Here is a 15,544-nt window from a genome sequence, read left to right as displayed (position 1 = left end):
TGTAATCACAGCTACTCAGGAGGCTGACGCAGGAGAATCACTTGAACTCAGGAGGCAGAGGTTGTGTGAGCCAACATCATGCCACTGCACTCCAGCCTGGGCAATAGAGTGAGACTCTAGCTCAAAAAAAAAAAAAGCTCTGAAGCAAACATGACAAAATGTTAAAATGTTAACATCTGTCAATTCTGGTAATTGGCATATGGCTATTTTGTAACATTACTGCAGTACTTTTCCTGAACATTTGACATATTCATAATAAAAGTAAAAAAACAAATTAAACTGTAAATAAACAAAATAAAATTTTAGCTGGCACGATGGCTCACACCTGTATTCCCAGCACTTCAGGAGGCCGAGGCAGGCGTATCACCTGAAGTCAGGAGTTCAAGACCAGCGTGGCCAACATGGTGAAACCCTATCTCTACTAAAAATACAAAAATTAGCCAGGCATGGTGAGGGGTGCCTGTAATTCCAGCTACTCAGGAGGCTGAAGCAGAAGAATTGCTTGAACTGGGGGAGGCGAGGCTGCAGTGAGCCAAGACTGCACCACTGCACTCCAGCCTACGGTACAAGAATCAAACACCACCTCAAAATAAATAAATTGGGCCGGGTACGGTGGCTCACACCTGTAATCCCAGCACTTTAGGAGGCCGAGGCGGATGGATCACGAGGTCAAGAGATTGAGACCATCCTGGTCAACATGGTGAAACCCCCATCTCTACTAAAAATACAAAAAATTAGCTGGGCATGGTGGTGCATGCCTGTAATCCCAGCTATTCAGGAGGCTGAAGCAGGAGAATTGCCTGAACCCAGGAGGTGGAGGTTGCGGTGAGCCAAGATCGTGCCATAGCACTCCAGCCTGGGTAACAAGAGCGAAACTCCGTGTCAAAAAATAACAATACATTAATTAATTAAATTAAAATAAAGAAAACTCAAAATACTTTTTTCATTGAGCATAGGCCTCATGACAGGCCTTCTGACAGGTAATAAGTTGGATACGTAAATGAAATGAAAGCACTGAAGGATATGAAGCCCTCCTATGAAGAATTTCGGAGTTGAGTATTTAAGGATCATAATCTGGCTACTTACAAACCATGTGAACTTGGCCAAATCTGCAAACTTCCTAAATCTATTTACTGATTTTTAAAAAGGGACTAACACTACCACCTTCCTCAAACAGCTACAGTGAAGCTCAACAAAACAGTCAGTATTTAAGGATTTGTCTACCTTTGTATAGCCCTCACCTACCACTCAAGAATAGTGAAGTAATACAAAGACAATAATTTCACTTTTGCACTTTTATATACATAGAAAAGTAAAAGACTGCTTTCCTAGTGTCCAAGAACAGACAACATATCATTTTGCAGAAAAAGAAAGCAGAAAGGTCATCTCATCTTAATCTTCATCATCACCATAACCACCACCACCATTTACTGAGTACTTACTATGTTCTAGGCTCTTTAAATGCATTAACTCACTTGACAAATCAGATAATATAGTTTATATAAGCTATAATGAGAGAAAAGTAGGTACTATAAGATTACGAATTCAGAGAAAAGAAAGTTTCTTCCAGGTGGAAAAAATTAGAAAAGATTGCCTGGAAATGGAAAACCTGGTATGTAGATTTGAAGCATAAGTAAGGGGGGCGGGGCAGGGAGTAAAAGCAGCAAAAGGAACAGAAAATATCTTCCCAAAGCTGAAGCACAGGAGACATGGAAGGCAGTAAGAAAAAGGATGAAAAGGTGAGCCAAGACATATAAGAAGTCTTTGAGCTGGGCACAGTGGCTCACGTCTGTAATCCCAGAACTTTGGGAGGCCAAGGCACACAGATCACCTGAGGTTGGGAGTTCGAGACCAGCCTGATCAACATGGTGAAATCCCATCTCTACTAAAAATAAAATATTAGCCGGGCGTCGTGGGGCATGCCTGTAATCACAGCTACTCGGGAGGCTGAGGCAGGAGAATCGCTTGAACCTGGGAGGCATAGGTAGTGGTGAGCCAAGATCGTTCCATTAAACTCTAGCCTGAGCAACAAGAGTAAAACTTGGTCTCAAAAGAAAAAGTCTTTGAGTGCCCATTTAAGATTAAATAAACACCTATTCAGTACCATATTTTGCCACTGTGTCTTTGCATTTTCATTAAAGACAGCAAAAAGCTGATGATGTGTTTTTGGCAACAAAGTGGCTTAAAAACTGTGGTTCAGGAACACTTTGCTGGCTGCTTTACGTAATATTCTACACAACTCCTCCTCTTATTATCTGCTATGGCTAATAACACATAGTTTCTCAGTTCCATTCAGTCACCCAGACTACAAATCTGAATTTTAACTGTCTTGCTTCCAGCACTAACCGTTATTTCCTGAAAAAGTCTACATGATCATGCCAGGTCTACATGATCATGCCAGGTACGGTGGTGCGTGCCTGTAGTTCCAGCTTCTTGGGAGGCTGAGGTGGGAAGATCGCTTGAGCCCAGGAGTTCTGGGCTGTAGTGCACAATGCCAATCGGGTGTCCGCACTAAGTTCGGCATCAATGTGGTGACCTCCCAGAAGCTAGGCACCACCAAGGTGCCTAAGGAGGGGTGAACTGGCCCGGGTCAGAAACTCCTGTGCTGATCGGTAGTGGGATTGCACCTGTGAACAGCCACTGCACTCCAGCCTGAGCAACACAGAGAGACCCTGTCTCTTAAAAAAAAAATAGGCAAGGCGTGGTGGCTCACACCTTTAATCCCAGCATTTTGGGAGGCCGAGGCAGGTGGATTGTGAGGTCAGGAGATCAAGACCAACCTGGCCAACGTGGTGAAACCCTGTCTCTACTAAAAACACAAAAAAATTAGCTGGGCATGGTGGCACACACCTATAGTCCCAGCTACTCAGGAAGCTGAGGCAGCAGAATTGCTTGAACCTAGGAGGCAGAGACTGCTGTGAGCCAAGATCGCACCACTGCACTACAACCTGGGCAACAGTACGAGACTCCATCTTAAAAAAAAAAAAGATAAAAGTCTACATGACCTCTAAAGTCTACATTACTCCTTGCCACCCACATAATCTATCTAAAATACACATCATCTTGCCTTTGTCTGAAATTGTTTGACTTCCAACTTGTCTACAAGCTATACAGAATATACAAATTCCATCACTCTGGCTCAGACATGCCTCTCCAACCTCAAATTCTACAATCTCCTCTGCCAAACTACTACCAGCATATACAAAACAGTTTCTCATGCTTTTGTGTCTATTTATGTTGCTGTTCCCTCTACCTTAAATGACCTCCCATGTACACTCCAATTATTCATTCATTCTTTGTGTGTGTGCGTGTGAGAGTCTTGCTGTTTGTGGTGCCATCTTGGCTCACTGCAATACTCCGCCTCCCAAGGTCAAGCACTTCTCCTGTGCCAGCCTCCCAAGCAGCTGGGATTACAGGCATGCACCACCACACTTGGCTAATTTTTGTATTTTTAGTAGAGATGACAATTCACCACATTAGCCAGGCTGGTCTCGAACTCCTGACCTTAAGTGATCCACCCACCTCAGCCTCCTCCGAAAGTGCTGGGATTACAGATATGAGCCGCCTGGCCCAATTACTCATTTTTCAAGATTCAGTTCAAGTAACATCTCTTGGCTATCTTTAGTGAGAAGATGGGCCCTGCAATAGCCTAAGTGACATAAATCATACACAAGGTATACCACAACAACTCAGGACAGCTTCAAAATACCAAGTACACTGATTTTCCTATCCATTTAATCATTTTATTCAGAATCTGGGCCAAGCATGGTGGCTCATGCCTGTAATCCCAGCTACTCAGGAGGCTGAGGCAGAATTGCTTGAACCTGGGAGGTGGAGGTTGCAATCATGCCATTACACTCCAGCCTGGGCAACAAGAGCAAAACTCCGTCTCAAAAAAGAAATTAAAAAGAATCTGGAGAAAAGTTTAATTCAAGAAAGTTCAAATTACCCAATGTCAAGCAATCAACTCAAAAAAATAATAAGTAGTAGTATGTGGACTGTAGAAATAGGGAGTCAGCATAGTAGGGTGGCTGAAAGACCAGACTGTGGAGCCTAGGTACCTGAAGTTCAACTTTCATCTCTGCTACTGACAAAGCCGTTATGCTGGGCTCGCTAAATTCTCCTAGAATGTTGTCAGGAGTAAATGAGTATTTGTAAAGCACTTAATACAGTGCCCAACATATAGTAAGAGCTATGTAAATATTTGTTAAATAAATACAAAGAGAGCCAAGGAGGGGTTCTTTTTAAGTAGAGAAGTATGATATGGTCAAATTGTATTTCAGATCAGTGACTGGGGACTACATAGCAGAAACATGTTAACAGGACAAGACTGTATTTAGAGAGACTATGTAAAATTAGTCGGGTAGGAAATATGTGAACTATGATAGTAGTAGTAGTAGTAGTAATGGTTAAGTATGAATAGAAGGAGACTAATTCAACAAATACTAAAGAGGTAAAATTGGCAAGACAAGGTAACTGGATATAGAGGAAGAAAGAAAAGAGTTAAGGTTGAGTCCCACATAAGGTATTATTTCTGATGTTTTCAAAAGCAATACTCTTCTAGGAACTTTAGCTCTTAGATGTCTTCTGTGCTAGTGACATTTGATGTTTTGGGAGTGTATTAATGCTTCCATAAAAATGTGAACTACAGGCCTGAGAGAGTTTTTAAACTCTCAAATTTACAGACCCTTGTTTTCTTTTTTCTTTTTTTTCAGTAGGTAGAGATAATTTCTCTTTAAGGACATATCATTATACAGAACACTTATTTAGCCCAAGTCCAAAGAGACAGAAAACTTGAATAATTTTATTATGTTTCTTTTTTATCTTTATGTTAAAGTTTGTGATGATAAAGATTATAGCAGCATGGTAATACTGCAAAAATTTTTAAGTGACTATTATTAAAGACAAATTGAAATTTGTTAATTATGTTATTTCCCATTTTTTCACTGTTTGTTCATATACGATAAACTTTGATAACCAGAATATTTCATTACTTATTCAACCCTTTGATAAACCTTAGCTCCTTATTTCTAGATTTGTCAACTTTTTTTTCTTTTGAGGCGGAGTCTCGCTCTGTAGTCCAGGCTGGAGTGTGATCTCGGATCATTGCAACCTCTACCTCCCAGGTTCAAGCGATTTTCCTGCCTCAGCCTCCCAAGTAGCTGGAACTACAGGCACCTGCCACCAGGCCCAGCTAATTTTTGCATTTTTACTAGAGACGGGGGTTTCACCATGTAGGCTAGGCTAGTCTAGAACTCCTGACCTAGTGATCTACCCACCTCGGCCTCCCAAAGCGCTGGGATTACAAGCGTGAGCCATCACACCCAGCCCATTTGTTAACTTTAAAAATATTTTTTCTAGGCTGGGCGCTGTGGCTCAAGCCTGTAATCCCAGCTCTCTGGGAGGCCGAGGCGGGTGGATCACGAGGTCAAGAGATGGAGACCATCCTGGTCAACATGGTGAAACCCCGTCTCTACTAAAAATAAAAAAAAAAATTAGCTGGGCATGGTGGCACATGCCTGTAATCCCAGCTACTCAAGAGGCTGAGGCAGGAGAATTGCCTGAACCCAGGAGGCGGAGGTTGCGGTGAGCCGAGATCGTGCCATTGTACTCCAGCCTGGGTAACAAGAGCGAAACTCCGTCTCAAAAAAATAAAAAATAAAAAAATTTAAAAAATAAAAAAATTTTTTTTCTTAGGCTGAGAGCAGTGGCTCATGCCTGTAATCCCAGCACTTTGGGAGATCGTGGCAGGAGGATCACCTGAGGTCAGGAGTTCAAGGCCTGGCTGGCCAACATGGTGAAAAGCTGTCTCTATTAAAAATACAAATACTAGCCAGGAGTGGTGGCGGGCACCTGTAATCTCAGCTACTTGGGTGGCTGAGGCAGGAGAATTGCTTGAACCTGGGAGACGGAGATTACAGTGAGCCGAGATTGCACTACTGCATTCCAGCCTGGGCAACAAGAGTGACTCCATCTCAAAAAACGAAAATTAGGCCGGGCGCAGTGGCTCAAGCCTGTAATCCCAGCACTTTGGGAGGCCGAGGCGGGTGGATCACAAGGTTAAGAGATCGAGACCATCCCAGTCAACATGGTGAAACCCCGTCTCTACTAAAAATACAAAAAAAAATTAGCTGGGTATGGTGACGCGTGCCTGTAGGCCCAGCTACTCAGGAGGCTGAGGCAGGAGAATTGCTTGAACCCAGGAGACGGAGGTTGCGGTGAGCCGAGATCGCGCCATTGCACTCCAGCCTGGGTAACAAGAGCAAAACTCCGTCTCAAAAAAAAAAAAAAAAAAACGAAAATTAGCCAGGTGTGGCCAGGCACCGTGGATCACACCTGTAATCTCAGCACTTTGGGAGGCCAAGGCAGGCAGATCACAAGGTGCGGAGTTCGAGTCCAGCATGGCCAAAGTGGTGAAACCTCATCTCCACTAAAAATACAAAAATTATCTGGGCATGATGGCAGGCACTTGTAATCCCAGCTACTCAGGAGGCTGAGGTAGGAGAATTGTCTGAACCTGGGAGATGGAGGTTGCAGTGAGCTGAGATTGCGCCACTGCACTCCAGCCTGGGTAACAGGGTGAGACTCTGTCTCAAAAAAAAAAAAAAAAAAAAAAAATTAGCCAAGTGTAGTGGTGTGTACCTGTAGTCCAGCTGAAGGAGGCTGAGGTGGGAAGATTGCTTGGGCCCAGCAGGTTGAGGCTGTAGTGAGCCATTATCATGTCAGTGCATTCCAGTGTAGGTGGCAGGGTGAGATCTCATCTTCAAAAAAAAAAATTTTTATTTTTTAAAGTAGGCCGGGCATTGTGGCTCACACCTGTATCCCAGCACTTTTGAGAAGCTGAGGCAGGCAGATCACCTAAGGTCAGGAGTTCAGAGACCAGTCTGGCCAACACAGTGAAACCCCATCTCTATTAAACATACAAAAAAATTTGCCAGGCATGGTGGTGGACACCTGTAAGCCCAACTACTCAGAAGGCTAAGGCAGGAAAATCACTCGAACCCAGGAGGCAGAGGCTGCAATGAGCCAAGATCACATCATTGCACTCCAGCCTGGGTGACAAAAGCAAGACTCCATCTCGAAAAATACATAAGAAATATTTGTACATGGGTTTAGTCAACAGCTTATTTCATTTTCTCTGACAATGCTAATTGTATAGCCTTTCCTCATCCATAAAAAGTTAACCAAGCCGGGCGTGGTGGCTCATGCCTGTAATCCCAGCACTTTGGGAGGCCAGGCAGTCAGATCACCTGAGGTCTATCATATTCTTCTATCCTTGCCTTAGAATATAAATGGATTGGGCTGGACATGGTGGTTCACACCTCTAATCCCAGCACTTTCGAGACCAGCCTGACCAACATGAAGAAACTCCATCTCTCCTTTAAAAAAAAAAAAAAGTAATAATAATAATACAAAATTAGCCAGGTATGGTGGCAGATGCCAGTAACCCCAGCTACTCGGGAAGCTGAGGCAGAAGAATCTCTTGAACCCAGGAGGCAGAGGTTGCAGTGAGCCGAGATCATGCTACTAAACTCCAGCCTGGGCAACAAGAGTGAAACTCTGTCTTACCTATACATTTTGATTATCTGCTTTTGGTGCTCTTCAGGTTGACAAGAATTGACAGTTAGCTGAGGCTTTAAAAAAAAAAAAAGTTAACCAAGGCCAGGCATGGTGTCTTATGCCTGTAATCCTAGCACTTTAGGAGGCCAAAGCAGGTGGATCACCCAAGGTTAGGAGTTCAAGACCAGTGTGGCCAACATGGCAAACCCTGTTTCTACTAAAGATAAAAAATTAGCCAGGTGTCCCAGCTACTACTCGGGATGCTGAGGCAGGAGAATCACTTGAACCTGGGAGGCAGAGGTTTCACTGAGCCAAGATTGAGCCTGGGCAACAGAGTGAGACTCCATCTCAAAAGGAAAAAAAAAGTTAACCAAAATACTAAATAATCAAAACACCTGACTCATCTATCTCCACCTTCTTTCTTTTGTAGTTAACTTTTTTTTTTTTTTGAGACAGAGTCTCACTCTGTTGCCAGGCTGGAGTACAGTGGTGTGATCTCAGCTCACTGCAACCTCCGCCTTCTGGGTTCAAGCAATTCTCCTGCCTCAGCCTCCGGAGACGACAGGTATGCACCACCACGCCCAGCTAAGCTTTGTATTTTTAGTAGAGATGGGGTTTCACCATGTTGGCCAGGATGGTCTCCATCTCTTGACCTCGTGATCCACCCACCTCAGCCTCCCAAAGTGCTGGGATTACAGGTGTGAGCCACTGCACCCTGCCAGCATATTTTTAATAAAATAAAAATATGAAAAAACGAATAGATAAAACACTGGTATATAATAAAACATATTCACTCTTGTTGCCCAGGCTGGAGTGCAATGGCACAATCTCAGCTCACTGTAACCTCCACCTCCTGGCTTCAAGTGATTCTCTTGCCTTAGCCTCCCAAGCAGTGGGGATTACAGGCACACATCACAACGCCCAGCTAATTTTTGTATTTTTAGTAGGGATGAGGTTTCACCATCTTGGCCAGGCTGGTCTAAAACTCCTGACCTCATGCAATCCACACACTTTGGCCTCTCAAAGTGCTGGGATTACAGGCATCAGCCACTGTGCCCAGCCCATAAAACATATTCTTCTATCTTTGCCTTAGATTATAAATGGATTGGGCTGGACATGGTGGCTCATACCTCTAATCCCAGCAGTTTGGGAGGCCAACTCAGGTGGGTCACTTGAGGTCAGGAGTTCTCTAGTAAAAATACAAAAATTATCCGGCCGTGGTGGTACGTGCCTCTGGTCCCAGCTACTCAGGAGAGTGAGGCATGAGAATCGCTTTAAACTGGGAGGTGGCAAGGTTGCAATGAGCTGAGATAGAGCCAGTGTACTCTAGCCTGGGTGATAGTGGCAGCGTACTCCAGCCTGGGTGATGAAGTGAGACTCATTTCAAAAAAAAAAAAAAAAAAAAAAGGTTAAAAATGGAGGGCCGGGCGCGGTGGCTCAAGCACTTTAGGAGGCCGAGGCGGGTGGATCACAAGGTCAAGCGATCGAGACCATCCTGGTCAACATGGTGAAACCCCATCTCTACTAAAAAAAAAAAAAAAAAATCCAAAAAAATTAGCTGGGCATGGTGGCGTGTGCCTGTAATCCCTGCTACTCAGGAGGCTGAGGCAGGAGGCGGAGGTTGCGGTGAGCCGAGATCGCGCCATTGCACTCCAGCCTGGGTAGCAAGAGTGAAACTCCGGCCGGGCGCGGTGGCTCACGCCTGTAATCCCAGCACTTTGGGAGGCCGAGGCGAGTGGATCACGAGGTCAAGAGATCGAGACCATCCTGATCAACATGGTGAAACCCCGTCTCTACTAAAAATACAAAAATCAGCTGGGCATGGTGGCGCGTGCCTGTAATCCCAGCTATTCAGGAGGCTGAGGCAGGAGAATTGCCTGAACCCAGGAGGCGGAGGTTGCGGTGAGCCGAGATCGCGCCATTGCACTCCAGCCTGGGTAACAAGAGTGAAACTTCGTCTCAAAAAAAAAAAAAAAAAAAAAAAAAAAAGAGTGAAACTCCGTCTCAAAAAAAAAAAAAAAATGGATTAATCCACACTGCAAATTTCGGGTAACCATAAAACTTTCTACAATGCTTTCAAAAATTAAATTTCTTGAAAATTTCAAAGAATCTTAATTTTACTTTTATAAGAAGACAGTCTCAGAAAATTTCTTAATAGCCTCAGTTAACTGTCAATTCTTGTCAACATAAAGCGCTCCAAAAGCAGATAATCAAAATATATAGGTAATGGCCGGGCGCGGTGGCTCAAGCCTGTAATCCCAGCACTTTGGGAGGCCAAGGCGGGTGGATCACGAGGTCGAGAGATCGAGACCAACCATGGTCAACATGGTGAAACCCCGTCTCTACTAAAAATACAAAAAATTAGCTGGGCATGGTGGTGCGTGCCTATAATCCCAGCTACTCAGGAGGCTGAGGCAGGAGAATTGCCTGAACCCAGGAGGCGGAGGTTGCGGTGAGCCGAGATCGCGCCATTGCACTCCAGCCTGGGTAACAAGAGCGAAACTCCGTCTCAAAAAAAAAAAAAAACAATAAAAAAAAGAATTGTTTCTCCCCAAAATACATAGGTAATTTGTCCAGTTGAGTTAATTCACTTTTTATACTTGAGAATTCTGTCACAATGTAACCCTGTTCCCTCAGACAACATAAAATCTCTGTATAGGAAATGTGGCCACTCTTCCCTTTCATCACCTTAATTCTCTCAAGATGACTAGAGTTAACTATAACAAAGATCTTTAGAATAGCTTATTTCCTTTCCCATAACCCTTCATTCAGTCAAATGCAACTAGTATTTATTTACTTATTAATACTATCTGTAAAGCAGTATGAGGCATTTTTTGGAAGAAGGTACTCAAATGCCAAAAGCCTTATGCATGCAAAGCAGTCAACAATACAGACCACGTTAATAAATGCCAATCTAAATTATGCAGGCAATAAATGCCACCAACTTTCACCATTTTAGATTAACCAAGATAAGGAGTCCAATATTTATAAAAGAAGGAATGTGTGATCTTGCAAAGCAGTACTCAAATGGTTCTGTGACTATAATATTGACCTTATTCTAGTCACTAACCTAACATTCGACAGGAAAAGAAATTCTCTGCATTTTAATTATCCCATCCATAAAAATACCAATCTACCTCAAAAAGTAGCTGACACAAGAACAAGAAAATTAGTACCAACCTCAATATTTACAAAGTTCTAGAGAGATGTTTATGACAATGTTAAATGACAATACTTTATAGAATACCTTTCCAGAAGTAACCTTGACAAATGCAGATTAGTCCTAACTAGGTAAGTTTCAACAAAAAGCCACCATCTTTTAAAAAGAAAACAAATCAAAATAATAAGTGCTTATGATGCCTGCCACCAATGAGTATAAAGCATTTCACAAATATCAATGAAATTTTTTTTTTTTTTTGAGACAGAGTCTCACTGTGTCGCCAGGCGCTAGGCTGGAATGCAGTGGCACAATCTCAGCTCACTGCAACCTCTGCCTCCTGGGTTCAATCAATTCTCCTGCCTCAGCCTCCCAAGTAGCTGGGACTACAGGCACGCGCCACCACGCACAGCTAATTTTCGTATTTTTAGTAGAGACGGGGTTTCACCATGTTGGCCAGGATGGTCTCGATATCTTGACCTTGTGATCCGCCCACCTCGGCCTCCCAAAAGTGCTGGGATTACAGGCTTGAGCCACCGTGCCCGTCCAATGAAACTGTATAACTGCCATGCCAAGGTTAAAAATCCCAAACAAGGCCAGGCGCGGTGGCTCAAGCCTGTAATCCCAGCACTTTGGGAGGCCGAGGTGGGTGGATCACGAGGTCCAGAGATCGAGACCATCCTGGTCAACACGGTGAAACCCCGTCTCTACTAAAAATACAAAAAATTAGGTGGGCGTGGTGGCGCGTGCCTGTAATCCCAGCTACTCGGGAGGCTGAGGCAGGAGAATTGCCTGAACCCAGGAGGCGGAGGTTGTGGTGAGCCGAGATCGCACCATTGCACTCCAGCCTGGGTAACAAGAGTGAAACTCCGTCTCAAAAAAAAAAAAAAAAAAAAAAAAAAAAAAAAAATCCCATACATAACAGACGTTAAAGTTCCAATTCAATGACTAGCCAAGAAGTGCCATACCAAACCAGCAACAAAGTCAGAGCAATCCAAAAAGCCTTCGCTGCAGTTAACTATTACGCTAACATAATACAGCATCTTTCTTCATGAAATACAGATTTCTCAAAATGTTTGTCCTTCAAGGGCAAGAATTTACAGCTAAGCATCTTCTGGAGAATGGTAACTCTGCCTTTTTTCAGAACTCGTACTGTATACCATTCATTTTATTTTAAATAGAGCAACTTTCTAAGTAAAAAAAACAGTTAATACTTGTATGATAGAAGACAATAACAGCAGTAAAGAATTTCCACTTCGAAACTTAACTATTTCTCTTTCCAAAGCACATAAAAGTAAGGTACCTGTCATAATGAAATGTTTTCATAACAAAGACTCAGAGGCAAGTAAAAAATATTTTAGCACCACAAGCAGAAACAGCCAGCTTGGTTTAAAACCAACCAAACCTCAAGTCCCTTTGGGAAAAAGAGAGCCTGACTCACTGCTTTAGAACTCAATAGGAAGATACCAAAAATTTACTCTGTCCAAAGATTTTGCTTTGAGTTTTTTTTTTTAAGACATCTTCATCTTTTTTTTTTTTTTTTTTTTGAGACAGAGTTTGGTTCTTCTTGCCCCGGTTGGAGTGCCATGGCACAATCTTGGCTCATTGCAACCTCCATCTCCTGGGTTTAAGTGATTCTCCTACTCAGCCTCCTGAGTAGCTGGAACTACAGGTGCATGCCACCATGCCCGGCTAATTTTTTTGTATTTTTAGTAGAGACAGGGTTTCACCATGTTGGCCAGGCTGGTCTCAAACTCCTGACCTCAGGTGATCCACCCACCTCGGCCTCCCAAAGTGCTGGGATGTAGCCAGAGCCACTGTGCCTAGCCAGACATCTTCATCTTAAAGTTAACAATTTCCATAGCATCCATGCCTTATTTACAAAGATGATAGACTGTGGTAAGATGAACCACATGTAAACAAGAGGGTCTTAATTTCTGCTGGATACTTAAAACATAAGCCATAAAACACACACACACACCACACACACACACAGTCTCTCTCTCTCTCTCTCTCTCTTTCTCTCTCTCTCTCTGTCTGTCTCTGTTACTTAGTATACAACTGAGAGAGAAACATTTATATTCTTTTTTAAAAATAGAAAATAGAGCCAGGTGCAATGGCTCACGCTTTGGGAGGCCAAGGTGGGCAGATCACGAGGTCAGTGGTTCGAGACCAGCCTGGTCAAGATGGTGAAACCCTGCCTCTACTAAAAATACAAAAATTATCTGGGTGTGGCAGCAGGCACTCGTAATCCCAACTACCCAGGAGGCTGAGGCAGAAGAATCACTCAAACCCAGGAGGTAGAGATTGCAGTGAGCCAAGATCACGCCACTGCACTCCAGCCTGGGTGAAAGAGCAAGACTCCATCTCAAAAAAAAAAAAAAAAAAAAAAAAAAGACAATGAGACATGGATGAACAGCTAGAAAACCAAAAATTATGATACTGAATTTCCTTCCCAGAAACATCTCAAAATCTCTTTAGAGGTATTTTATCTGGAAAAATAGGTAACAAATAATTGTGCTAAAAAAATTCCTTCCAATTTCATTTAGTTGTATATAGAACTACAAAGAATTTCAAAAATTAATCTCCAAATTAAGCATAAGATTTTGCAACACATATCAAGAAACACTACATACATTTGGAACTCTAAAGCTCTCTTAAGTCTAATTATCTGAAGCTCCTGATTAATAATCTACTGAAAAATCACTAGTGAGTGTGTGTGTGTCTTGATGGAGTCTCACTCTGCCGCCCAGGCTGGAGTGCAGTGGCTCGCTGCAACCTCCACCTCCTGGGTTCAAGCAATTCTCCTGTCTCAGCCTCCTGAGTAGCTGAGACTACAGGTGCACACCATGACCTCTGGCTAATTTTTTTCTGTTTTTAGTAGAGACAGGGTTTCACCATATTGGTCAGGCTGGTCTCCAATTCCTGACCTCAGGTGATCTGCCTGTCTTGACCTCCCAAAGTGTTGGGATTACAGGTGTGAGCCACCGCAACCAGCCCTTAGTGTGCTTTTATACCTACAAACAGTAGGAATAGGAATATATCAGACACATAATACAATGAATTATCATTCCCAACCTTACTCATTTCCTCACCGTATTAACCCTTCTACTTTCTAATCATATTAAAAAGAACAAAAATGTAAAAAATACACTGACAAATATTCATAAGGCTAATCAAAATCACATTTACTACATATACATGAAATTATTTTGAAGATGTCTACTCATGTGAATGCTTGATACGATACAAGGCATTAAAATGACCTATCTTATGGCAGTATCTCACAAAAAGGTCCCTTTCAAAGGGCAACACAAGAAAAAAGGTTTAAAGGGCCTTTAATGCAAATTATCTCCTTTTTTTTCTCATATTTTAAAACCTTAAACAGATTTACTGTTCTAAGTAGAAGAAAACTGTAGTTTTTTTTTTCTTTCCTTTTTTTTTTTTTTTTTTTAGAATTTTGCAGTATTCCTGTACCTCCTACTAATTCTTGGCAAATATTTCTTACGTTAACTAATTTATACTGATATGACTAGAACAATAAAAAACATTAACAAGAGTGTAGATATATGTGTGTCTGTGTCCATATATATGAATATATATATGAATATATAAGGACACAGACACACGGACAAATACAGAGACAATAAGTGTCTGTTTTAAAGCAGGAACACTGCTTTTTATCCCAATCATTCAATGCCCATCATGCAAAAAAGGTAAAAACATTAGATTTTAAAATTTTCTACAGAAAAATGACTTAGTTGTAGCAACCATTCATATCAAATAACCTTATAAAACGTAAGCAAGAGAAAAACGCTGTGAAAGGGCAATCTAGCATTTCACAGCTTCTGCTCCCTTACTCCACCCAGTCTTCTCGGCTCAATGGCTGTTCACAGCATCCACAAATATTAGCCCACATTTTTAAAAAGGAAGTAGGGGGAGGTACCAACATAGGGCTTGCTCCATCAAAATCAACATATACAGAAGTACTTCATGTGAAAAACCGGGTTTCTTTCCGATTTTTAAAAAATATATACCAGCCTTAAATTTCTTTTAGGAGATTCCCCCCTTCTGAACAATCCAAACAATGATCATTAATGAACACGAAATCACCCTAAATACAGATTACTCTTGTGCTTTATTAAAAACTGCAATTTGCAACTGCCAATTATTTTGTGAAACTGTGTCCTAAAAGACATCCATTAAAGAATAAAAGCTAGCTAATGCTTTAAAACCGCATCCGAATTTTTTAAGTAAAAGCTTTTACTATACATTCAACATCACTATGATGACATACTCAACAGGAAATTTCCCTCATTATGAGACTGGACCCCGCAGCAATCAAGCCCTGCTGCAGAAAAAAAAAAAAAAAAAAAAAAAAAAAAAAAAAAAAAGAAAGAAAGAAAAGAAAAGAAACACTACTGTGGCAAAAAGGGAGGGATGACATTATTACCGGTATGGAAGGCCCAAGCACTGTCTCTTCCGCCCTGGCCTCAAAAAGAAAATCACACAAAATTACCCACCCAAACCCCCCACAACAAAAATAGAATTGCCAAGATTGGCACAAATTGGCCTTTAAAACGTTATGAATCTCAAAGACTGGGCGCTTAAAGGAGAGGTGGGAATCACAGTAACATCTCCATTTGTCCCGACTGCCACTTAAGGAAAGAGGGAGGGGGGACCTTGGCATGACATCGCCCATTGAGAACGAAACCACAAATCTGGTCCTCCTGTTCAAAGGCGTATTTTCTTAACCAAAAGATTGATATAAATTGGGCCCAAACCCCAAAACAAAATTTCCTGCCCTCTTCCCAAGGAGTTTCTTGC

At 42.3% G+C, this 15,544-nt stretch overlaps 1 protein-coding gene across 2 annotated transcripts in view; it reads right to left on the bottom strand.

Annotated features, from left to right (window-relative positions):
- PAFAH1B1 (platelet activating factor acetylhydrolase 1b regulatory subunit 1) overlaps positions 1 to 15,544 on the bottom strand; it is a 110,950-nt gene that overhangs the window by 94,025 nt on the left and 1,381 nt on the right. The gene's annotated exons all lie outside the window — the stretch shown is intronic.

The sequence above is a fragment of the Saimiri boliviensis genome, chromosome 17 (genome assembly GCF_048565385.1).
Source record: "Saimiri boliviensis isolate mSaiBol1 chromosome 17, mSaiBol1.pri, whole genome shotgun sequence".
NCBI lineage: Eukaryota > Metazoa > Chordata > Mammalia > Primates > Cebidae > Saimiri > Saimiri boliviensis.
The sequence above is the reverse complement of the archived record's forward strand: the minus strand, read 5'-3'. Positions and strand labels throughout refer to the sequence as shown.